Here is a 27,015-nt window from a genome sequence, read left to right on the forward strand (position 1 = left end):
AATGAGCTAGAAAACCCTTTTGATTATATTGTAAAGGAAAAAACTTTACTTGAACTATCATGCAGTTGACTTGAAAGAAGTTTAAGTTTCCTGGTCTATATAAGCACATGGCATGGTCCCATTCGTAGCTAAGCTATAAATCACAAAAAGCAGTTTTTTTCTTTCTTCTAGTTGAAAGGCTCTAATTTATGCTGGAATTCTATCACTGCAACTCATGGAGGAGCGGGAGCATGAGTCCCCCTAGGAAAGGGTTCCCCCAAAAAAAGCTCGACGCCCCTTCTCTCCCTTCTCCATCTTTGCTGCAAATCTGACCTACGACACTACAGAGGAAGACCTCCACCGCATTTTTGGAAGATTTGGTAAGTTGGCGGATGTGTTCATCCCCTGGAACTAGAATCTTAATAGATCAAGCGGTTTTGCCTTCATCCAATTCATCTATGAACAGGGGGCCTTCAATGCCATTAAATGCCTCCATGAAAGACGTATTGATGGAAGGGTAGTAAGCATAGCTTGGGCGAAAAACTAGATTAGAAATCCATCCCTGCTATAGAAATCCCATGTTAGTAGGCACAAAGACTCGTCTAGGTTTTCGTCATATTGGGACTTGGTGATGCACCATCAATCTGCGGGGAATGGTCCTACTCATAGCTCTACCAGATTCGCCCCTTCGGAGATGGTGGCCTCAGATCTGTTTACGATTCATGCTGATGGCAGAGTGGTGAAAAAAATCAAACAAACCCTATCCTCTGCCCTCACAGCTATGGTTGAGAATGATGAAGTTTCAATCCTCCATCTCATCGATGTCTTCCGGGAATCGTCCCTAGCGAGACTACATGTACATTTTTCCAGAATCGCCCCAAATCAATTTCTTTTAAAATTCCAGTCAAGAGAAGAGATGTTAGTATTTGTTACAGATCTCAATCTTCATAGGAAAATGAGGATTTTGACAGTGGAGACCTAGGCTCTAGGTTCAGCTGGTCTCATCCAAAGGGTTTAGATTCTCCTCTTTGGCATTCCTCCCCATGCTTGTTACCCGACGAGGATCAATAGTTTGGCCAGAAGCTTTGGAGAAATTCTGGAGATAGATCGTATGGCCTCCTAAGGAATTTTTTAAGGGTTTGCTAGAATTCGAATTAAGCCTTCCCCCAAGCTCCACATTCAAAAGACCAGATTCCTAATGGTAGATGGGAAGGCCTACCCTATCTTTGGGATTTTAGAGGATGGGAGATTCATTGTGAGGTCAGGTGTCCCCCCCATTAGCCTCCGAAAATTCCTGTATCCACTAAAGATTGGGTTATGCAAACTTTACCTCCCCCAGACTATCCATCCCCACTCGCCCATCACCCATTCGACAAAATGCCCCACCCAACCCAGTCCCCACAAGCCTAACGACCCAACCCTGTCCCCATAAACCCAACCCAGACCACATCTCCCCCCCCCCCCCCCCCCAAATTCCTCTAACCCTCCCAAGTAGCTCCCTTACCTATTTTAACCCCAAGCCCTTCATCCCCTAGCCTAGAGGAATCCAACAGGCTCACCCTCCTTCTGGAGTATTCTATGCATGACAGCCCTCACCTTCTACCCCCTGGTACACACCCCTTCACCCAAACTGATCTTTGCCATCCCCCAACCTCCATCAATGTAGGCATCCCATCTGTGGAGCTCGATAGTCCCCGTTATGGTAGTCCCCTTATTAGCTCGAACGCAGGCTCTCAACTGAGCCTAGTAGTCCTTCAGTGGTAGACCCCAATTCTCCCACAAACTCCAAGCATCTGAGAGTGGGATGCAACCCTCCTCTCCCAAGATTTTCCTCAGGCATAATCGAGTAAGATTGGTGGGTTGCTTGTCTCTCCAACCACAGCAGGCCAACATGAGTTGGATAAGAAACAAAGAGTAGGTTGAGAATAGGGTAGACAACCAAGTTTTCAGATGTAGGAGCAAGGTTCCGAACTTGGATTCAGAAGATAAGCTAAGGCATATTGCGGTGGATCTTTCACTGTACATCAACCAAGAATTGCAGAAATCCCTCCCCAAGGCCACTCCAAACGTCTCAGAGACAAAAGTTCAACAAGGTCAGTCTGCAGCTAGCTCTCCACCTCAGGTAAAAATTCAGTTACCTGGTAGCAAGAAAATCAAGAAAAAGGCAAACATAAGTAGTCCTGGCATTCAACCATCTGGAGAATGGTACAACATGTTACGTAGACTGAAGTGTTGGGCAGTGAACTCAGGTTGTGTTACGGATGGATAACGCACTTATCTGGAATGCGCGCGGGGTAGGAAACGCGCTTACGGTGAGATCCCTCAAAATATTGGTCAAGAAGTTCAACACTTGTTTAGTGGTGATCCTATAACCAATGCTGAGAGAGGATAGAAGGGTGGCCATAGGTCTAAAAATTGATTCCTCGATTTCTAATGGCAATTTGGGAGGTAAAATCTAGATGTTTTTTACCAAAATCAGCTGAACGTCTCAGTGCTCTCGTCCTCCAACCAGATGATTTCCCTGAACATCACCATGCAGCCCCTCAACGTCCCGATTATTCTCTTCGTAGTATATGCTCATTGTTGCAAAGTTCAAAGAAGGGCACTTTGGAATGAGATGGAGACTCTTAGCGGACTTAACTAAGGAGCTTAGGTTGTTGGTGGAGATTTCAATGTGGTGGTGGAATTAGAAGAAAGGAGAGGGCTCTGAGATCCTGATAGAGCTAGCATGGCTAATTTTACAGAGGCAATTCATAACTCCGGTCTTTTAGATGATGGTTTTGTGAGGAATAGATTTACTTGGTGTAATAACCATGAGGGGAACACCCGTGTGTGGGCCAGGCTGGATAGAATCCTAATTAATAGCAAATGGGCTGCTACTTTTCCACAGTTTAGAGTCGAACATCTTCCAAGAATTAGATCAGATCATGCCCCTCTTCGGCTTGCCTTCCCTTGTCAATCGCAGCCCAAGGTTAGACCGTTTAGATTCCTCAGGATACGAACACTTCATGACTCTTTTCAACAACTTATCAAGAAGGCGTGGGAAGGTGAGTGTGATACGCAACCTTTACTCAATGTCCAACTCAAGCTGAAAGAAACAAAGCAATTGCTGAAAGTCTGGAACAAGGAGATTTTCGGTAACATTTTCCATCAAATTCAAAGGACTGAGGAGGATTTAGAAAGTATTGATATCAACATGCAATCCTCGAATATGGATGAGCTATCCCAATGGTCCGTGGCGATTAAGCAAAGGTTAAATCAGTTGGAGCTTACGGAAGAGGTTTTTTGGAAACAGAAATCGAGTAATTCCAGGCTAGAAGAAGGGGACAAAAACATAAAGTTCTTTCATATGATGGTAAGTGAGAAAGCCAGAAGGGCTTCCATCTCTTTCATCAAGACAGTGTCATGTGACACTCTTACTGCGTAGGAGGAGATAAAATCTACAGTTGTTAAATTTTTTGAGGATCTCTTCTAGGCAGAGTTGTAAGTGCTATAGTTTATATCCTTGTCTGTTGTCAAATTAGTGGTGCCAAAATCACTGTTATATATAACTTGCATAAGTGAAGCTCTCTCAAGGATCAACATTCATAAATAAGCTAAGCTCACAACAAGCAAAGCTCACAAGTACAAGGATCAATCTTGAATGCAAGAATTGCTCACAAGACAAGACTCAAGCTGTAAGACTTCAAGAAGAGTACAAGGCAGTTTGTAAAGAATTCAAGACACTTTCAAGATTGAGGTACATCAAGATTTCAAGATTGAACTACATCAAGACTTCATGGCTCATACTTTAAGGTCACTAATTCCTAATGTTTCAATGTCCTTACTTCATGGTTGAGGTTTGACTGACCTTAGGTTGACCTTAGAAGTAGGTCACTTTGGATACATAAATCGAATTAATTAATCCATTCAAGCCAATCTTCGTCGAACTTCTGAGAGATAATTCTGTGCTCCATCTAAGCTAAGTGTGCTTATTTAATATTCTCTTTCCTTAGCTTTATTTAATTGATTTTGTTTCTGCTATTCCAATCTAATTTGATAAGAGGAATTGTTATTCCCTTTCTTCGGAATCAAAATCAATTAAGGCAAGCACTATTTGGTTTAATTTAAAATCTATTAGAATTAGAACCATTGTAATTGAGTACTGGACATTGAACTTGGACATTCAATCATCTACTCTGATTTGGTTCTACCGGGCTGCTACAACGAAGAAGATAATCAGGTATTTTACATTTAATTGTAAATTCCTTTCTGTTTTGGTTTCTTTCAAGATTTGCCAGAAAAATCTTATTGTATTGGTTATCTGAGGAGAGCCAGAAAAACTCAGAAGTGAGGTTTTTTAATTGTGTAAGCCCACAGATAAAGACACAATTGTAAAGGTTTTGGGTGAACCTGGGAAAACCTATTTTGTTAGTGAATGCTAATATCCCCTGTGTGAGGATATTAAGAGTGGAGTAGCATTCTGTGTCGCTGTTGTTTAACAGTTGGTGAACACACATGCGAACCACTATAATCCCTTGTGTTGTGGTTGAATGATTTATACTTCTGATCTTTAATTATTCTTTTGTGGGATGTATGTATGGTGGTGAATGTTGTAATCATTTAATTCAAGCATTGTGAGAATTTTGTAATAGTTTAGAATTTATTTTCTGCTATTCCTTTATCAGCTTGATATTTAATTTCCTTTGAAAGTTGTTCCAGCAAGGTTGCCCTGCCATTTTTATGGTGTATGGCTGTCCCTAGAACAATACATTTGTGATTACAATTTATTTCAATTCAGTTTGTATTTATTTCTATATTCCTCTTTGGTTTGAGATTTGATACAAAGATCTTTTTAGAAATAAGGTTGTCCTACCATAAACTCTGGTTTTTGGTGTAAGGTTGTCCTTAGAACAACATTTGTATCAACCTCTCAAGATCTAAATTTTGAGGTTATTTTACTTTCTTGCATTGTGATTTATTTTGGCTATCATATTCTTTTTAATTCTGCTGTTATAAGTTTTATTTGGCATTGTCCTATTCACCCCCCCTCTAGGACATATAGCTAGGCCTTTTCAAGTGGTATCAGAGCCTAATAGCTCTTTTTTATTCTTGGATTTAATTCCTGAGCTAACGATTTAAGCTATTTAAGATGTCAAATTTTGATAGCCTTTCAGTCACTAGGCCTCCACCCTTTGATGGCTCCAACTATGCCTATTGGAAAGCCAGAATGAGGATCTTCCTCAAATCAATGGATGAGAGTGTGTGGCAAGCCACAGCAACTGAATGGAAACCTCCTATCATGGAAGTTACTGGGGTTGATGGTTCAAAATCTATGAAAGTCACACCATATTACCAATGGACCACTCTTCAGAAAAGTGAGAGTAGTATAAATGCTAAAGCACTAAATACAATTACTTGCGCACTATCACCGGATGAGTTCAAAAGAATCATTTCCTGTGATACTGCAAAGCAAGCTTGGGATATATTAGAAATGACACACGAGGGTACTACAATTGTCAAAAAATCTAAAGTCCAACTCCTCACAACCAGATTTGAAGAAATTCATATGGAGGAAAATGAAATGTTTATGGACTTTTACACTAGATTGAATGACATTGTAAACTCAATGTAGGGTCTTGGCGATAAAATCCCAGAAAGTAAAGTGTGTGCAAAAATATTACGCTCACTTCTTGAATGGTTCAATTCTAAAGTAACCGCAATCCAGGAACTTCGTGATACGGATAATATGAGGGTAGAAGAACTAGTTGGTTCTCTACAAACCTACGAGTTAAACTTTAAAGCTCCTAAAGGTAAATCTATCGTACTAAAATCTTCTAAATGTAATTCAGAAGAAAATTCTGATTCAGAAGATGATATGGCTCTTTTAGCTAAGAAATTTTACAAGATTTTCAAAAGCAAGAAAAGGGTTGATTTTCAAAACTCAAATGATAAAAAGTAGTTTAGACCCAAATCTCAAAAATCTTTGAAAGATAGTCAATGTTACAATTGTCAAAAATATGGGCACTTAGCAAATAGATGTCTTAAAAGGGACAAACCCAAGAAGAAGGGTATGTTGGCTACATGAGATGAATCATCTGATTCTGAAGGTTCTTTTGAATCAGAAGATTCTGAAACTGAGTCGGGCAATGAGGTTAAAGCTCTTATGACTATAGCCAAATTCACATTTTCAGATAATGACTCAACAAGTGAAGAAAATCTGAGTAGTGAATGTGAAAATGAAGATGATCTTCAAGACGCTTACAATGCCCTATATAAGGAAAGTTGTAAAATTGCTGGCAAACTTAAACTTCAAAAAGAAAAGTTTTCTAAACTCAAAAAATGTTTTGAATCACTTGTCTTAGAAAAATCACAAATTTCAGATTATTTTGAAAAATCAAAATGTGATTTGGAATTCAAAAACTCCCTAATTATTGATTTAAAATCTGAAATTGAGAAACTTAAAACTGAAGTATCTTCTCTTCTGAGTCTAAAGGACACATGGAAATATGCCCAAGGTGATCCAAAGTTAGAGAAACTTTTATCCGGATCAAGAAAATGTGACAATTTATCCGGGTTGGGCTATGATAAAAATCTACCTCCTAAACAAAAGTATACTCCTATGTTTGTTAAAGGAGAGTCCTCAAACTCAAAAGGGAAAAGTACTTATCAAGATTTTTCTAGAAATTTAAAAACTTTTCAAAAACCTAGAAGCAGCCATGTCAACTTTAATCAGAAATGAAATCCACTAGCTGAAAAGATAGTTGATTTACTCAAGGAGCTCTTAAAATCTAACTCTATAGGTCATTCCTACAAATATACACAAAAGAAGACCAACTATGTTCCTAAACCCAAAACAGTTATGAAATGGGTTCATAAAGTTACCTGCTTGGTTGCTCACACTGCTTTCAAAGCAACAAGTCATTCAAAGTGGTACCTAGACAGTGGATGCTCCAGGCATATGACAGGTGACAAAGCTTTATTCACGAATTTGAAAGATATGACTGATGGTTCAGTCACATTTGGTGATGGTAGCAACTGCAAGATTATATGCCAAGGTACAGTTCAACTTTTTAATCTTTCTGTGTTTAAAAATGTTTTATATGTTGAAGGCTTAAAACATAACTTGCTTAGTATATCTCAAATATGTGATAATAACCATAGTGTTCGGTTTTCTAATCAAAGCTGTGAGATACTAAACAATAAGGGTTCTGGAATATTAACTGGACGTAGAACGTCTGAAAATTGCTATATTATTAGTGAATCCAGCTCATCTAATCAAACATGTTACATGGTCCATACAGACAAGACTGATTTATGGCACAAATGTCTTGGACATGTACATTATCGAAATTTATATAGATTGAGCAAACGAGAACTTATAAGAGGTTTACCCAAACTTCAGAAATTAGATAAAAAATGTGGTGAGTGCCAGATAGGTAAACAAACAAAGAACTCACACAAAAAGGTGAATTCAAATACCACATCAAGACCACTCAAACTTCTCCACATAGATCTGATAGGACCTACCAGAACAGAAAGTCATGGTGGGAAAAAGTATATCTTGGTAATAGTTGATGACTTTACCAGATTCACTTGGGTAGTCTTCTTAAGGGATAAATCTGAAACCTTTGAAGAAGTAAGAAAAGTTTTCAAAAGGATTTAAACTGAAAAATCTTCTCAAATAAGTAAAATTCGTAGTGATCATGGATCTGAATTTGAGAATAACAATTTTGAGAAGTTCTGTACCGACCAAGGAATATTACATGAATTCTCTGCTCCGAAAACTCCACAACAAAATGGAATTGTAGAAAGAAAGAATAGGGTGCTTCAAGAAATGGTTAATGTCATGTTGAATAGCATGAAGCTCTCTAAAAATCTTTGGGCTGAACGTCTGAAAATTGCTATATTATTAACCGAGTCTACACTAGCAAAGATAATAATAAAACGGCTTACGAATTGTGGTTCAATAAAAAGCCTACTGTTAAATACTTTCGAGTTTTTGGCAGCAAGTGGTATATTTTACGTGATCGTGAAAATTTAGAAAAATTCGATACGAAGAGTGATGAAGGTATTTTTCTAGGATATTCCTTAAACAGTCGAGCTTATAGGGTTCTGAACAAAAGGACTGGTGTGATTCAAGAATCCATTAATGTTGTCATTGATGATCACTTAAACACGCCAATTTCTAATTCAGATAATGATGAAGTACTAATCATTGATAAACCTGATACTTCATCGAATCAGACTGATTCTGAGTTGAGGACTGTTAAAGATCATCCAACCACACAAATTCTTGGAAACCCTCTCACCGATGTTCGCACCCGTAGACAACTTGAGGATATATGTAATTATGTATGTTTTACATCCCAAATAGAACCATCTAACATAAAAGAAGCTCTTGCTGATGAGAACTGGATTGTTGCGATGCAAGAAGAACTCAACCAATTCGTAAGAAATGATGTTTGGTATCTCGTACCAAGACCTAAAGATAAACACATCATTGGAACAAAATGGATTTTTAAAAATAAGTCTGACGAGTGTGGAAATATAATTAGAAACAAGGCTAGACTAGTGGTACAAGGTTATACTCAAATTGAAGGGATTGATTTCGATGAAACTTTTGCACCAGTAGCACGTCTTGAATCTATCAGACTATTTATATCCATTGCATGTTTTAGAAAGATAAAGATCTATCAGATGGATGTGAAAAGTGCTTTTCTAAATGGCGATTTACATGAAGAAGTCTATGTTGAACAGCCAATGGGTTTTGAAGATTCCAAAAATACTGATTATGTATATCGGCTTAAAAAGACACTTTATGGATTAAAACAAGCACCTAGGGCATGGTATGAGAAACTAACGAAATTTCTTTTAAATCATAATTTTTAAATGGGATCTGTTGATAAAACTCTGTTTGTTAAAAAACATAATGATCATATCTTAATGGTGCAGATTTTTGTTGATGATATCATTTATGGATTAACTTATACTGACTTGACTACTGAGTTTGCAGATTTGATGAAATCACAGTTCGAAATGAGCATGGTTGGGGAATTGACTTATTTCCTTGAATTGCAAGTAAAGCAACAACCTAAAGGAATATTCATTTCTCAATCTAAGTATGCTTTGAATCTAATCAAGAGATTTGGATTTGAGAATGGCAAGAATTTCGAGACTCCTATGAGTACTACCCTGAAACTCTCAAAAGACTCTAATGGTAAAAATGTTGACTCAAAACTTTATCGGAGTATGATTGGTAGTTTGTTATATTTAACTGCTAGTAGACCTGATATTTCTCTAAGTGTTGGTATTTGTGCAAGATATCAATCTGATCCAAAAGAATCTCACTTGATTCCTGTGAGAGAATTATTAGATATGTCGCAATTACTTGTTAATCTCGGTCTCGGTATCCTCATGAGACCAATGTCAAATTAGCTGGGTACTCGGATCTGACTGGGCCTGTAATCTAGATGATAGAAAATCAACCAGGTGGTGGTTGTTTTTACATTGAAAATTGTCTAGTTTCTGGTTTAGTAAGAAATAAAATTCTATATCACTTTCAACAATTGAATATCGCAGCTGGTAATGCATGTACACAGCTTGTTTGGATGCAACGAATGCTAAGTGATTATGGAATTAAACAGGATTCTATGTTATTACATTGTGATAATTCCAGTGCGATAAATATTTCAAAAAATCCAATTCAGCATTCTCATACTAAGCACATTGACATTAGATTTCATTATATAAGGGAATTAGTAGAAGAAAAAGTTATATCTCTAGAATATATTCCTACCGAAGATCAACGAGCTGACATTTTCACAAAACCTCTCGATAAAAGTAGGTTCAAAAAGATAAAATTTGATCTTGGCATGTGCATTTTAAAATGATTATTTATGCCTACTTGTATTATAGTGTATATATTTGCTAGATTGAATTCTATTTTTTGTATAATTTGCAAGAAATATGAATTTTTGGACATTCTTCGACCAGTCGTGAGTATACTCGACCAGTCGACCTTAGATCGGTCGTAGATATCCACGACCAGTCGTAGAACTCGGGAATCACTTAAAATTTGGAGATTTTTGCTTTCTTCCTCATTCCGTTTTTTTCTCTCTAAGGAGCTGAGCTTCGACTTGTCGAACCCACTGATCATGTTCTTCAAGGTTAGTGTTCCAATTATGTTTTTCTTGCAGATTTGTGTGTAGATTGTTTACTTTTTTAGCTTGAAGCTTTCTATTTTGGATTTCATTGAGATTTGGGGTTTTGGATTTTGAAAAATTTGTTTTGAGTAAACCCACTTCTCAATCCTTTGTAACTTCTTAATTCTTTGATATCCTTGTTGCAAATGGCTTCTAGAGGTAGAAAAACTACTTCACGTGGTCCTTCTTCTTCCTCCAGATCGTCCATTATCTCTGAGCATCATCTTCTTGTTCCCAATGATGATCCATCATATGTTAGGGACATTAGATTACGTAATGTTATTGTTGAACATCCTGTTGATGTTAATCATATTGCACCTTTTGACATCCTTCCTATGCTTGAAGCTGTAGGTTGGGTTAACTTATTACATTGTGGTGGGCCTGCATACCGGTCCATTGCCCAATCCATGTTTACATGTATTAGCGTTTTCTCACAGGATAATTTAACTTTTAAAATATCTACTAGAGAAGGGCCTTTTGACATTGATCGTCATTTAATTTCAGCCCTTATGGACATTCCTGTGAATGATGAGGGTATTCTTATCCATAACTTATCTGATAAACCCTCAATGTCTGAAAAATGCATGCTCACTAGAGACTTGTGCAACATGAATGTTCAATGGACACAAAAAGGGAATGCGCTTCCCGCAAGGTATTTGTTACCCAAGTACAGAATTCTCCACAAAATCTTTGTGTCTAATCTGTATCCTCGTTCGGGTAATAAAACTGACTTGACTTCGTTTATGGTTTGTGTTATCCATGCTATTTCTAATGGTACTCAGATTTGTTTACCATCCTTAATCTATCATTTCATTCTTCAGTTTAGACTCCATCCTGGTCATAGTGACATTCCTTTTGCCTATTTAATGACTGTATTGGCTACACATATGTTAGTCAATATGCCAGTTGATGAGGCACCAATCCATCATCTGATCTTCAACAATTCTAATATCAATATGATGAAGCTGGATCTACTTCCTGAACAAGGTGGTGGTGGTCATGAAGAAGCTGGTGATGACATTAATATGGATGACATTTTTGAGGAACTGGATTCTGACTCAACAAATGATCCAGATTTTGAACCATCTGATGTTGATGCTCGTCTGAGTGTATTAGAGGATAAAGTTGAGAATATAAATGTAAAGATGGAAAACATGTCTGTTGCTCATGATTTACAATTCAAGTACATACGCAAATATCTTAGGCGATTAAACAAAGGCATGCACCAACTTGATCCCTCTATTCCTGCTCCGTCATCTGGTTCTAGTTCTGACTAGTTTATATGAGACTTCTGGTCTGTAATAACTTTAGAACTTAGCACTTGGTTGACTGATTTTGAGTTGGATACTATCTATGTTTTATGCTGGATATTTATTCTATGTGAAGCTATGCTGAGTATCTCTATCACTGTTTTGCTATACTCTCATAACTCCTCATGTTTACTATCATATATCCCTTTATTTAGTTCTCCTTTATTGTTGTTTCCTTTGTCATCAAAAAGGGAGAGAATGGTTTGTTCTTAACGATGTGATTGTGAGAGGAGTAGCATTGGTTATGTTACTCAGGGGGAGTATGTTTGAAATAGTTGAATGAAACTGGTTGAATGTTGAATGTTGAAAATTGAATATTGATTTGCAGGTAAGCCAGTTTATATGACCTGGTTCATAATGTTAAATGTTGAATATTGAATATTGATTTGCAGGTAAGCCAGTTTATATGACTTGGTTCATAACTCTTTAAACCAGTTGTTTTACTTTATGTTTTGAACAACTGTTATGTGTTTTGTCACTAATTTGACAAAGGGGGAGATTGTAAGTGCTATAGTTTATATCCCTGTCTGTTGTCAAATTTGTGGTGCCAAAATCACTGTTATATATAACTTGCATAAGTGAAGCTCTCTCAAGAATCAACATTCATAAACAAGCTAAGCTCACAACAAGCAAAGCTCATAAGTACAAGGATCAATCTTGAATGCAAGAACTACTCACAAGACAAGACTCAAGCTGCAAGACTTCAAGAAGAGTACAAGGCAGTTTGTAAAGAACTCAAGACACTTTCAAAATTGAGCTACATCAAAATTTCAAGATTGAACTACATCAAGACTTCAAGGCTCATACTTCAAGGTTACTAGTTCCTAATGTTTCAATGTCCTTACTTCATGGTTGAGGTTTGACTGACCTTAGGTTGACCTTAGAAGTAGGTCACTTTGGATACATAAATCGAATTAATTAATCCATTCAAGCCAATCTTCGTCGAACTTCTGAGAGATAATTCTGTGCTCCATCTAAGCTAAGTGTGCTTATTTAATATTCTCTTTTCTTAGCTTTATTTAATTGATTTTGTTTCTGCTATTTTTGATAAGAGGAATTGTTATTCCCTTTCTTCGGAAACAAAATCAATTAAGGCAAGCCCTATTTGGTTTAATTTAAAATCTATTAGAATTAGAACCATTGTAATTGAGTACTGGACATTGAACTTGGACATTCAATTATCTACTCTGATTTGGTTCTACTGGGCTGCTACAATGAAGGAGATAATCAGGTATTTTACATTTAATTGTAAATTCCTTTCTGTTTTGGTTTCTTTCAAGATTTGCCAGAAAAATCTTGTTGTATTGGTTATCTGAGGAAAGCCAGAAAAACTCAGAAGTGAGGTTTTTTAATTGTGTAAGCCCACAGACAAAGACACAATTGTAAAGATTTTGGGTGAACCTAGGAAAACCTATTTTGTTAGTGAACGCTAATATCCCCTGTGTGAGGATATGAGGAGTGGAGTAGCATTCTGTGTGGCTGTTGTTTAACAGTTGGTGAACACACAGGCGAACCACTATAATCCCTTGTGTTGTGGTTGAATGATTTATACTTCTGATCTTTAATTATTCTTTTGTGGGATGTATGTATGGTGGTGAATGTTGTAATCATTTAATTCAAGCATTGTGAGAATTTTGTAATAGTTTAGAATTTATTTTCTGTTATTCCTTTATCAGCTTGATATTCAATTTCCTTTAAAAGTTGTTCCAGCAAGGTTGCCCTGCTATTTTTATGGTGTATGGCTGTCCCTAGAACAATATATTTGTGATTATAATTTATTTCAATTCAGTTTGTATTTATTTATGTATTCCTCTTTGGTTTGAGATTTGATACAAAGATCTTTTTAGAAATAAGGTTGTCCTACCATAAACTCTGGTTTTTGGTGTAAGGTTGTTCTTAGAACAACATTTGTATCAACCTCTCAAGATCTGAATTTTGAGGTTATTTTACTTTCTTTCATTGTGATTTATTTTGGATATCGTATTCTTTTTAATTCCGCTGTTATAAGTTTTATTTGGCATTGTCCTATTCACCCCCCCTCTAGGACATATAGCTAGGCCTTTTCAAGAGTCAGTAAATTCGAACGTAGATTTCATCCAGGCTGTCCCCTAGATCCTTAACCAGTTGGACAATGATGCGCTTTTGCTTCTGCCCTTGATTGAGGAAGTCCAATCAGCTTTGCTGTCCATTCCTAAGGATGGGGCCGCTGGTCCCGACGGATTCTTGGTGGCCTTCTACACCAATTGTTAGGACAGTGGGCAGCAATATCCATAGAGCTGCGTTGGACATGTTGTCAGGGGCCCCTCTCCCGAGAGCTTTTACTTCAACACTAATCTCCCTAATCCTTAAGTCCCCGTCAACTGCCAGATTTTCTGAATACTGGCCCATTAGTCTATGTAACGTCATTTATAAAATTCTTGCGATATTGCTAGTTAAATGTTAGGCTCTTTGTTACCTAAACTAATTTCATAGGAACAAGGTGCTTTCGTCCAAGGGAGATCTATAGCGAAGAACATTGCGCTAGCTCAGGAGGCAATGCGAGAGATCAACAGAAAAGTCTGGGGTGGCAACCTTATTCTCAAGCTAGGCCTAGAGAAAGCATACAAGAGGGTGAATTGAGAGTTCCTTAAGTAAGTCCTCAAATTTGGCTCCAGAAGCAGATGTGTTTAGATTTTAGAAGCTTGCTGGGGAAAAAATTGGTTCTCGATTCTCATTAATGGCGAGGCAACGTGGTTCTTTAAATCATCAAGAGGTCTAAGGCAAGGTGACCCCCTCTCTCCAGCATTGTTCATTATTACAATGGAAGCATTCTCTGCAAATCTTAAGCTCCTGATTCCTGGTGGCAGCTGCCAACCTTACACTCTGCAATGTGGTTGCCACATGATCTCTCATTTGTTGTACGCTGATGATATGCTAGTCTTCCTCAATGGTAGCCGACCATCCCTTATAACAGTCAGAAATTTCCTGCTTCTCTTTCAAGCTGCAATGGGTCAAAGAATCAACAACAGTAAAAGCTGTTTCATTTGCTCTAAATCCTTACGAACAGGGAGAACTAGATCCACTGAATGGCTCTTAGGCTTCGGCAAAGCCACATAAACTATCCAATATTTGGGAGCCCCTCATTCTAAAGGTAGGATCAGATCAGCAGCATTCCAATTCTTGGTCGATAAGTTGAACAGAAAGACCATTGGGTGGGCGGCCAGATAGATTTCACAAGCGGGCAGAGCCACACTTATCCGACACGTTTTGGGGAGTTTCCCGATTCACATCATGTCAGCGATGCATATCCCTCACCAGGTGATTGTTAAGTTAGAGAACAATTTTGTAGATGGTTTTGGGGTTGGGCTGAAGGTAAAAGAAAATTGCATTGGCTTGCTTGGAAGAAAATTGCCAAACTGGTTGAGGAAGGAGGTCTGGGAATAAGAAGCTTGAAGGAAGTTATGGACGCCCAACGTATGAAGTTGGTATGGGCTGTAAAATTCAGTGTTTTCATGGGACCATGGGTCACCCTCATGTGCATTAAACACTTTAGGGAACTCAACTCAGAGGTCCCATTGGCTGCTAATCTTAATTCTTCCCCTTTCTGGAAGAGGATCAGGGAATTCCTCCCGGTTCTGGCAGAGAACGCTCAGTGGCATGTCGGTCGAGGCGAGCTAAATCTCTTGAAGGATAATTAGATGGGCAGGGGCCCCCTCCAGCATCTTGTAGATAGGTCCAATGGAGTTGAAAGACCTAAAAGTCAGGGATTTGCTGGGAAATTCTAGCCCTCTCCCTCCTTTAGGGGTGTATACCCTCCTTCCCTAAGAGATCATTGATGAGCTTTTCCATGGTGGCTTTGCAACTTGTGGCGATTGTGCCGAATGTTTCTGGCCCCATGAGCCTTCAGGGGCGTTTTCCCTAAAATCAGATTGGAGGTTTACCAGAGGTTCTTCCCCAACATTGCGGTGAGCCAAATGGATTTGGCACAACTCTCTCCCTCTGAAAATCTCTGTCTTCATGTGGAGATTGCTGTAGGAGTTAACCCCAGTAGATGATAGGATCTAGGTAAAAGGAGTGGCGTTGCTGTCCAAATGTTGCTACTACACGGGACAACCATGCTCGCATGGACACAGAATCGATTTCTCATTTTTTCCTCTCTGGACATCAGGCGGAGTCCATATGGAACTTTTTTGGTACGCTATGTGGAGTAACCTCCCTGCCTCATTTCATTGTTGAAGGTAGACTCCTCCAACGGAGGAGTGCGGCAGCCCCAGGTTGCGCCCCATCTCCAAGCAGATATCTACTGCCTATTCTTATTCTCTGGGAACTTTGGCACTCTAGAAACGAAGCTATGTATGAAGATAAACCGATGAACGTCAGGGGATCCATAGCCCGAATCAGATGGTGGGCCAAGCTTGTTATTGGCATCGACTATGTAGACGGTCTCTCTTTTGATGATCGCAAAAACAGTCCCAGATAGCCAGCAATTAATCAGTGGCATCCCAGCCCAGTCCTCGTCAAACGGAGACAGCTGACCCCTGGTTAGGTCAAACTTAATGTAGATGGGTCAGCAAGAGGTAATCCAAGCCCCTTGGGTGGAGGTGGCATTTTTAGAAGTGACAACGGGGCCTTTGTTTTTAGTTTCTCCACTGGAAATGGTGAAGGCTCCAATAATCTGGCGGAATTACGTACGATCCACGACGGTATGGTGTTTTGTATTGAGAGGGGGCTAACCAAGGTCATGGTAGAATCTGACTCTAGAATGGTGAATGACATCCTCTCAGATTAGTCTAAGATTTTGTGGAAGTGGAGACCTTGGGTGGCTAGAATAAACTATTTAAAACACCCGGGTAACTTCTCCTTTACTCATATTCTTAGGGAAGGCAATGGTCCCACTGATGGGATGGCCCAGGAAGGGAGACAAAATCAATCGGTTTCGCTGCACCTTCACTTAGTTTTGCTCCTGCTTCAGGTTCGTGGTCTGATCTTCCTGGATAAGGTGGGGTTAGGGTCGCTCAGAACCGTCTCATGCACTACAAGAAACAATGCTTTTACTAACGAAAAAAATTTCATCGGTAAAAGTACGTTTTTACCAATGAATTTTTTTTTCGTTGGTAAAACTGCACTTTTACCGATGATCTTTTTCATCAATAATAATATTTTTACTGACGAAAATTTTCATTGGTAAAAGTATTTTAATCTCCAAGAAAGAAAACTTTCACGCTCTTTTGAAAATTTCGCGGTAAGACTTTTACTGACAAAAATTTTCGTCGGTAAAAAGCACAAAACCACTTTTACCGACAAAAATTTTCATCGGTAAAAGTGTTATGTTTTTAACGTAGAAATTTTCGCCCTGAATTTTACCGACGAACTAAAACCGTCGAGAATAATGGTTTTACCGATGAAACTTTTCGTCGGTAAAAGTCTTATGTTTTGCACTTCGAAAATTTTCACCCTCAGTTTTACCGACGAACTAAAACCGTTGGGAATAATGTTCGTCTGTAAAAATGCTATATTTTTCAGATAAAAGAATTTCGCTCTGAGTTTTACCGACGAAACCTTTCGTCGCTAAAAAACACTTAAAAAACTTTTACCGACAAAGATTTTCGTCAGTAAAAATGTTAAAATTTTAAGTTAGAAAATTTTCGCGAGGAGTTTTACCGACGAACTAAAATCGTTGGGAATAATGTCTTTACCGATGAAAATTTTCATTAGTAAAAAGTTATATTTTTTTAACTTAGAAAATTTTCCTGCTGCCTTGAAAAATATTGCGGTAAGAGTTTTACTGACGAACCAAAACCGTCGGGAATAATGATATTTCCGACAAAATCAATTTCGTTTGTATAACTTATGTTTTACCGACGAAAACTTTTGTCGGTATAACTTATGTTTTACCAACGAAAATTTTCATTGGGAATAATGATAGAATTTTAACTTACAAAAATTTTATCGCTGCCTTGAAAAGTTTCGCGGTAAAAGTTTTACCGACGATCCAAAGTTGTCGGGAATAATTTTCCGACGGATGAAAACTGTCGGTAATATTTTTTACCGACAAAGAAAAACATTATTTATATATATTTAGTTTTTGTATATATATATATATATATATATATATATATATATATATATATATATATATATAGTTTTTATATCATATTAGTGCAAATTTTTTAATATATATAATTAAAAGATAATATTTAAATGATTTATAATATCAGATGGAAAAGAATATTGAAAAAGTTTTGAAATTTTAACTATGTTTGAGAAAATTTTGGAGAAAAAAAATAATGCTTTTGACACTATAAGAAATCCCACCTTTATCGACGAAAATTTTCATCGCTAAAAGTCAAAATTTTGTAGCTAAAAACTTTTAGTAACGAAAATTTTCATCGCTAAATTCGTCGCTAAAAGACAGACATAAGAGGTTTCTATCGACGAAAAATATGAATTGTCGGCAAAGGCAACTTTTTAGCGACGAATTCTTTTGTCACTAAAAACCTTCTACCGAACGAAAATTTATTCGTAGGTAAAAATATATTTACACAACTTTTAGCGACGATAGTTGTCGTTGCTAAAAAATACATAAAAACTTTTAGCGACGAAAATTTTCGTCGCTAAAAAATATTTGTAAACCTTTTAGCTACGAAAATTTTCGTCGTTAAAAATAATTACAAAACTTTTAGCGACGTATATTTTCCTTGCTAAAAAATATTTTCAAAACTTTTAGCTACGCAAATTTTCGTCGCTAAAAATAATTACAAAACTTTTAGCAACGAAAAATTTCGTCGCTAAAAAATATTAACAAAACTTTTAGCTACGAAAATTTTCGTCGCTAAAGATAATTACAAAACTAAAAAAATATTTACAAAACTTTTAGCTACAAAAATTTTCATCGCTAAAAGTCTTTTTTTGTTTAAAAAAATATATTCCAACACAAAATTCTGCACAAAATTCCTGATATACACCTGTTAACAATATATTTCATCATATTCATCATGATATACACTTGTTATATAATATATTTCATCATATTCACATTCACATCCATCTAAACCCAAACTAGTAAATCCATCCAAATATAAACTACATTCATTCAAACACAAACAATCTTATCCATATCACATTCATTCATGCATAAATACATATAAACTTAACATCATAAACAAATATATAAAAATCACAAAGATGAAGGCGGAGGTGGTGGGGCATCGGTGGGTAAGTGTGTAGTAAGTGCCTGAAACATCTCCGTCATCCATCACTCATACTCCACCCGTATCTCGTCCATCCTCCTCTTCTGCTCCTCCCTCTGCCTCGCCAGCTCCTCCTTCATCCTCCTGTCCAGCTCCTCCCTCTACCTCGCTAGCTGATCCATCATCTTCCTCTCCTGCTCCTCCCTTTACCTGTTCAGCTAATCTCTGATGTCATCGATGACGACTTGTAGTTGCTGAACCTCTCTCTCTTTTTAGTATCAGCTCAGCATACGACGCTGTCGCCAACGACGATGGATCAGCTGGAGGCAGATCTAGAGGGTGCCATGAGCTTGGCACCATGGCCAAGCCCACGCACATATCCAGAATGGGTACCAAACACCTGACTCAAGATCTCTGGTCACTCCGTTGAGTACCATCGGGAGTGGGCTGACTGTGTAATGTGTCTATCTCCTCTTGTAATGAAAACATATGAATTTTCATAATAAATGACATTATTATAATTTAATGCAATTAAATTTTATAATGTAAGGATTTTTACCCAAATCTCGTTGGCTCTAGGATGTACCCAAGATCCCGTCGCCAGCCGATAGTGAGTCCCTCTGTAGAAGTCTACTGGTTCGGGCTCCTGGCCAGCGACGAAATCTTGCTGAGGAATCAAAAGGACAATAGAGTTAATATAAATGTATGGAAAGAATATATAAACGTAATAATTACCAGTACTTTCTTACCATGTCGTGACGAAGTTATACAAATGATTTGAACCAGCTACGTGGTTCACTTCTAACTTTTCCCTGTTCTCAGAATTTATTTTGCTCCTCTTCTAAACACATTATTCATAATACATTGTTATTAATTGTGAATTTAATTATTACGTTAAAATATCGTAAATATATAAATATTACCTGAAAAGAATCAGACAAAAACCTATCGTAGAGTATCCGCCAGTCCTCATCGGTCACGTGTGCTGGTGCGGACTGTACGGCCTCCTTGTAGCTCGCGCATCGCTTGTACCGCTGGTGTAACTTACCGCAGTAATCCTTGAACTACTCCTTGATCATGTCGTCAATGGCATGGGAGATGTGTGGAACACTCAAATAGATTAAGGTAATAAATTTATTAAGAAAATAACTTAACCGTAAATGAACTTTTATCAAATAAATTTTAATTTACTAAAATTTACCTGAAGGCGCTGACGGATGAGCTGCCGCACATCATCTGTCTCCCCAATGGGGGGTGGTGGGGGGATCAAAGATCGGCATAAGACACTAACCTCTGACATAAAAAACATGACATTGTTCCCAACAGGTCTAATGCAGTCCTGTAGGAACTCTACCATCACCCTACCCTCATGCGTAAGTCACTCTAAAAGTAATCCACGCGTGGGTCTACGTTCTTGTCGGCTGGCCGACGACGTTATTGTAAAAGAAATATGTAAGTCTAAACATAAACAGAAATCATTAAAAGAAATATATGTCTAGAATTACATGCAGTGACGTAAATAACATAACATTGTTCCCAACAAGTCTAATGCAGTCTTGTAGGAACTCTACCGTCACCCTACCCTCACGCGTAAGTCGCTCTAAAAGTAATCCACGCGTGGTCTACGTTCTCGTCGGCTGGCCGACGATGCTATTGTAAAAGAAATATGTAAGTCTAAACATAAACAGAAATCATTAAAAGAAATATATGTTTAGACTTACATGCAGTGCCCAGTGTATGCGTGACTGAGGGATCAGACGCTTACGATGTAACATGTGACAACGATGCTGGTTCCGTCGCATCATGGGTAGAAGGGGTAGATTCAGTGCGCGAACGACGTACTCTCTCACCTGTGCGACCTATGAACTTATAAATTTAAACAATTTTAATACAAGTGGAATACACTAAAACATTATATAAGTAGTGTTGACGGTACAATGCATTTGTGCTTATGCTTAGAGAGATGATTAAAATATAATTAGACCATTACACTATAATGCAAGCAGAATATAATAAAACTGTAAACTTTAATCTATAACCATTAAAAATTCTATTACACATTGTCATTCTATATTAAATACACATATTTCGTTGTAATACGAAACAACTTTGAGATAAACTATCCGAAGTATTCCCTGCGTAAGTTATCGTTCACTTAGAAGCATATGTCATGTTGTGTGAAGCACTCGACATTTTTATAGCCAACATGCCAGTCACAATAGAAGAAATCTGGTCTCTCGGGACTCTATTCAGATATGCAAGTGAGAGAGTCACATCTTCCATATCTCGTTTCCCGATGTTATATATCTCCATCAGCCCCGAAATTTCTTTTAGATAGTATAATCTTTCCTCTGAGTCGTCGTCGATATATTCCGCTCTATACTCATCGACCAGACCGGGTATCTCTATGGCCCTACTAGAAGAAGATAGGACCGAAACGTCCATCTGCAACAGTTGATGAAGTATGTTGCGTGCTTCTGCTGTGCTCCGGTTTGAGGAGGACATGATCAGAAATTGACTCAACTGCAAATGTGGATTATAAACAAGTCAATAAAAGGAATTAATCATGACTTGTAATTTTCACGTATACATGGAATACATAAATTATTCGAATTGAAAAATGACATGTAAATCGTGTGTACATTTAATAATCGTCGTCTGTATCACTATCGCTTAGGGCTATTTCTTCTTCACTATCACTATCACTGATTAGTATTTCCTCCTTATTGTCTGCAACGTCGTCATCAATGAAACTGCTATCATCTCTAATAATGCCATGTATTATTGAGGTATAAACATGATTAGGTGGCACATCATCTCTATCTAATTGCACTACATCAATATCAACACTTGAATCAGTCCCTGTATCCTTAGATGGCATGTCTTCTTGATATGCTTGTTCAACCCTAGACGTGTCATTTCCCCCATCCTCGCTATCTTTAACTTCTGGTAAGGGAACATCAAATACGTTCCTGGGCTTTATTTTCTGTACCACGTGCTAAGAGCCACCTAACTTGGTGTCAGCGAGGTAAAATACTTGTTCGGCTTGGCTGGCAAGGACAAATGGGTTGTGCTTGAACCACTTCCGAGATAAAATTTACACTCGTAAAGTAATTGTCAGTCTGTATTCCCAACTTCTTATTTCCAATGTCCCACTAATCACATTTAAATAAGTACACCCACTTTCTCATATAATAACTCAGCTTAATGATATCCGTCAAAATGCCATAAAAGTCAATTTCATCCTCCTCATTTGTTCCCTTAACAAACACCCTACTATTTTGTGTGGTCCTATACTTCTCACATTCTTCGGTATGGAACCGAATCCCATTTACAATACAACCTGTATATCTAGATACACATCTATCAGGGCCACACGCCAGTGAGTATAGTGCATTAGACGCATCAGCAGAGTTGCTCGTGCGCAACGTCTTCATCTATTATCATGTACATAATATAATTATTTAGGGATTTTCTTAGGTTGAAATAATGTGGAATACAATGAAAATTCTAAGTGTGGTGAGATACAATGTAAAATCTTACATGTTTGGCGAACCATTTTGGAAACTGATCCTGATGCATTCGATCATAATTGTGGAGAATTTGGACTTCATCTCGTCTATGTGTTCGCTACACATAAATGACATGTTATCAGCAAGAAACATTAAGATCATATTATGTAGAGAAAATAATAATCGTGGGAAGACTTAATCTAAGTACGACTCTATTTCTTCACAATTATGGAACACATACCACCGCGCCTTTGCTAGATCCCTAAGGTCCATATCCTGAAGCGTCGGGGATCTTAAAAGATGAGCGTTATGTGCAAATATAGATATGATTCCTTATTCATGCTCCTGCCCTTCATCGGCATTCCGATCTTTTCATTTGAATCTAGTCTCTATGCCACGAAGATACATGGAGCAAAATGTAAGGTACTCATTATCAATGTACGCTTTAGCTATCGACCCCTCCGGTCGTGCCTTATTCCTCATAAATCGTTTGAGTTTGTGAAGGTATCTGTACACAAAACCACTATGTTATAGATATGAAAACATGGATATATGTAGTTTATGGAATGAATAAAATTTTTAATAGGTTCTGCCACCTTTCGATCAGACACATCCAATGATATTGTACTGGACCTTCAAGCTTCGCCTCATGTGGTAAGTGAATAGCTAGGTGTATCATGACATCGAAAAATGTAGGTGAAAATATTCTTTCAAGTTTGCAAATGATTATGGCAATGTCCCTCTCTAGTCGTTTAATAACATCTATTTTCAACGATTTCGAACACAAATCCTTAAAGAATATCCCCAACTCAATTAGCGCCGCACTAATATCCTTACTCAGGAATCCACGAATCGCAACCAGCAGTAGGCGTTGAAGAAGGACGTGACAATCATGATTTTTCATTCCTGTTACCTTACAGTCTGTAATGTTTATGCGTCGATATATATTTGACGCATACCCATCGAGAAACTTCACCGATCTTAACCATTCACATAAATGCTTTCTCTCTAGTTTTGTCAACGTGTAGCAGGCTGCTGGTATAGTATACAAATTTCCATGTGGTTGCAAGTGCAACTCTTTCTTTAAACCCATTTCTTATAGATCCAATCGAGCCTTGAAACTGTCTTTTATTTTCTTCTCTATATTCATCAATGTTCCAAAGACATTGTCACATATATTTTTCTCAATATATATGATATCTAAGTTGTGTCGCAATTTTAGATCACTCCAATAGGGTAACTAAAACAAGATGCTCTTCTTCCTCCAGTTATAGTCCAATACTGTACGTTTTCTCTTCTTCAAGTACAATGCCTTACCAAATCTAACTTCTCCAATGTTACTCAGTTGTTGCATCACATCTTCTCCAGATAGTTCTTTCGGGGGTGGCCTATGATCTTGTTTGCCATCAAAGATCATCGTCTTCCTACGCCAACTATGATCACTCGAAAGGAAGCGATGATGGCCCATATAACACGTTTTTCTACCATGCTTCAATGACAATGAACAAGTCTCAATACCATATGTAGGACAAGCCAACTTGCCCTTCGTGCTCCACCTTGATAAATTTTCATACACGAGATAGTCATTTATTGTCATAAGACCACTGCATGTAATCAAAATGTCTTTCCTACAAATGTATCATACGTTTGTACACCTTGACTCTACAACTCGTTTAACTCATCTACTAACGGCCGTAAATATCAATGTCATTCTCAGGTGACCTGGGTCCAGGAATAAGTAATGATATCATGAAAAATGACTCTTTCATATACAACCAAGGAGGTAAATTATAGCGCATAAGTACCACTGGCCACATACTGTACGAGCTACTCATATTACCAAATGGATTAAAACCATCACTTGCAAGACCTAGTCGAACATTGCCAGAATTCTCTGCAAACCAGTCATGTTGCTTGTCAAAATTTTGCCAGGCTTCGGAGTCCGCAGGGTGCCTCAGTGTATTATCATCATGAACGCGTTTCTCCTTATGCCACCTCATATCTTTAGCAGTCTTACGAGACATAAACAATCTTTACAATCTAGGTTTCAATGGGAAATACCTTAACACCTTTCGTGAGATTTTCTTACCCCTGGCTCTGTCATTCTTCCACCTAAACTCTCCACATTCTTGATACTCTTCAGCCTTATCATGCTTTTTTCGATATAATAAACAATCATTTATACATGCATGTATGAGTTCATAACCAAGGCCTAAGTCTCGCATCAAGGATTTTGTCTCATAATGAGACTTAGGCAATGTCTCATCGTCCAGTAATACTTCTTTCAACAACTCAAGCAACATGTCGAATGATTTGTTACTCCAACGATTTATTGTCTTCAAATGAAGTAACTTTATAAGAAAATTCAACTTGGAGAAGTTCTCACATCCCGGACAAAGTGGACGTTGCGCATCCCTCAACAACCTACTAAACTTTTTTGATTCGACATCACCCATTGGAAGAATATCTTGGCTACTGCTTGTCATTGCAAAATCAGTATCCGCAGCTGTTCCCCTGAACACTTCCCCGATGATATCTTGCATTTCGTCAACGTCTTCATCCTCGTCATCCGGCACAATTGGGTCAGCAAGGACTTCAGTGGGCTTAACTCTATGGGTCATATTTTCACCATGATAGATCCACCATGTATAACCCTGGTCAATCCCAACTATGAACAAATCGTCATCTACTTTGTCTAAAGTCTTATATATCATGTTCTTGCATTTTCGACATGGACACCTAATCCTATTCCTTAAATCTGTCCGATTTCGCGCAAATTTCATGAATTCTTGAACCCCTTGTTTATACTCTGGGCCAAACCTGTTCTTAGTTCGCATCCAACTTTTATCCAAGTCTACAATGAAAAGACTAAAGTCAGTTTACGGAAATAGCTTTAAGATTAGGCTAGGTTATAGTTTTAGGTTATATGTTTAGGTTTAGTGAATTGAGAATAGGTTTACGTTTTAGGTTTAGGTTTAGGTTATAGATTTAGGTTTAGGTTATAAGTGTAGGTTTAGGGAAATGTTAGGTTTAGGTTATAGGTTTTGGGATTTGAGAATACTTTTAGGTTATAAGTATAGGTTTAGGTTGGGTTATAAGTTAAGGTTTAGGTTTAGGTTACAGGTTAGGTTTAGGATTAGGTTATAGGTTAAGGTTAAGGTTTAGGTTTAGGTTATAAGTATAAGTTTTGGGATTTGAGAATAGGTTTAGATTAAGGTTGTAAGTTTAGGTTAAGGTTATAAGTATAAGTTATAGGTTAAGGTTAAGGTCTAGGTTTAGGTTATAAGTTTTGGGATTTGAGAATAGGTTTAGGTTAAGGTTGTAAGTTTATGTTAAGTTTGTAAGTATAGGTTATAGGTTAAGGTTAAAGCTTAGGTTTCGGCTATAAGTGTAGGTTTTGGGATTTGAGAATAGGTTTAGGTTAAGGTTATAAGTTTAGGTTTAGGCTATAAGTATAGGTTTAGGTTATAAGTTAAGGTTTAGGTTTAGGTTATAGGTATAGGTTTTGGAATTTGAAAATAGGTTTAGGTTAAGGTTATAAGTATAGGTTATAGGTTTAGGTTAAGGTTTAGGTTATAGGTTATAAGTATAGGTTTATGTTTAGGTTAAGGTCTAGGTTTAGGTTATAGGTATAGGTTTTGGGATTTGAGAATAGGTTTAGGTTAAGGTTATAAGTATAGGTTATAGGTTTAGGTTATAGGTTATAAGTATAGGTTTATGTTTAGGTTAAGGTCTAGGTTTAGGTTATAGGTATAGGTTTTGGGATTTGAGAATAGGTTTAGGTTAAGGTTATAAGTATAGGTTATTGGTTAATGTTTAGGTTTAGGAAATTAGGTTCGGGTTCGGGATCGGGTTTAGGTTTGGGTTTAGGTTTTAGGTTGTAGGTTATAGGTTTAGGTTTAGGTTTATGTTATAAGTCTAGGTTTTGGGATTTGAGAATAGATTTAGGTTAAGGTTATAAGTTTAGGTTAGGGTTATAAGTATAGGTTATAGGTTAAGGTTATAGTTTAGGTTAAGGTTATAAGTATAGGTTATAGGTTTAGGTTATAGGTTTTGGTTTAGGGTTAGGTTTAAGTTAAGGTTATAGCTTTAGGGAATTGAGAATAGGTTTAGGTTATAGGTTTAAGGTGTGGTTTAGGTTAAGGGTATGGTCCCTGTAAATATAAATATAAACACGGCCTATCTAAATGGTCAGACCCCTCCAATGCTGTCCAAAGGAAATGGATAACTTCATGATGGTCATAATAGAGGTTCCCACCTTTCAAGGACTCCCACTCATCCGGATAGCTCCGACGCACATCCGGGTCTGCTCCATTAATTTTGAGCAAATACATAAACACAGCCTGTCCAAATGGTCAGGCCCTTCCAATGCTGTTCATAGGAAATGGACAAATTCATCATGGTCATCATAGCGGTTCGCATTTTCCAGGGACCCCCGCTTAACATTCGAATAGCTCCGACGCACATCTGGGTCTGCTTCATCAATTCTAAGATAATACAATTAAATCTTAAATTAGTTACTCATCCAAGGTTGGATAGATTGTAATACTTTCATATTCCCATTTAAACATCCACGTCGAAAATCTGGTAGCATCTCCCCATGCCTCTCTAGATAAGTTGATCTTACGTTACATTCTGATGCCAAATATCTAAAACAATATAAAGATATTTGGTATTGGATATGGAATGGAAGAAACATATCTAGAGAGAAACGAGGAGATGGACTGTAGATTAGGCATGAGCATTTAAATAGATTATATGAAAGCATACTATTCATTTAACCTTGAATTGCCCAAAATGGGACAATTTAAGCGATTTCTATGCCACCAAAAATACACCATATCTATGTATGGCCCCATAG

Source organism: Magnolia sinica, chromosome 17 (genome assembly GCF_029962835.1).
Source record: "Magnolia sinica isolate HGM2019 chromosome 17, MsV1, whole genome shotgun sequence".
In the NCBI taxonomy this organism is placed as follows: Eukaryota; Viridiplantae; Streptophyta; class Magnoliopsida; order Magnoliales; family Magnoliaceae; genus Magnolia; species Magnolia sinica.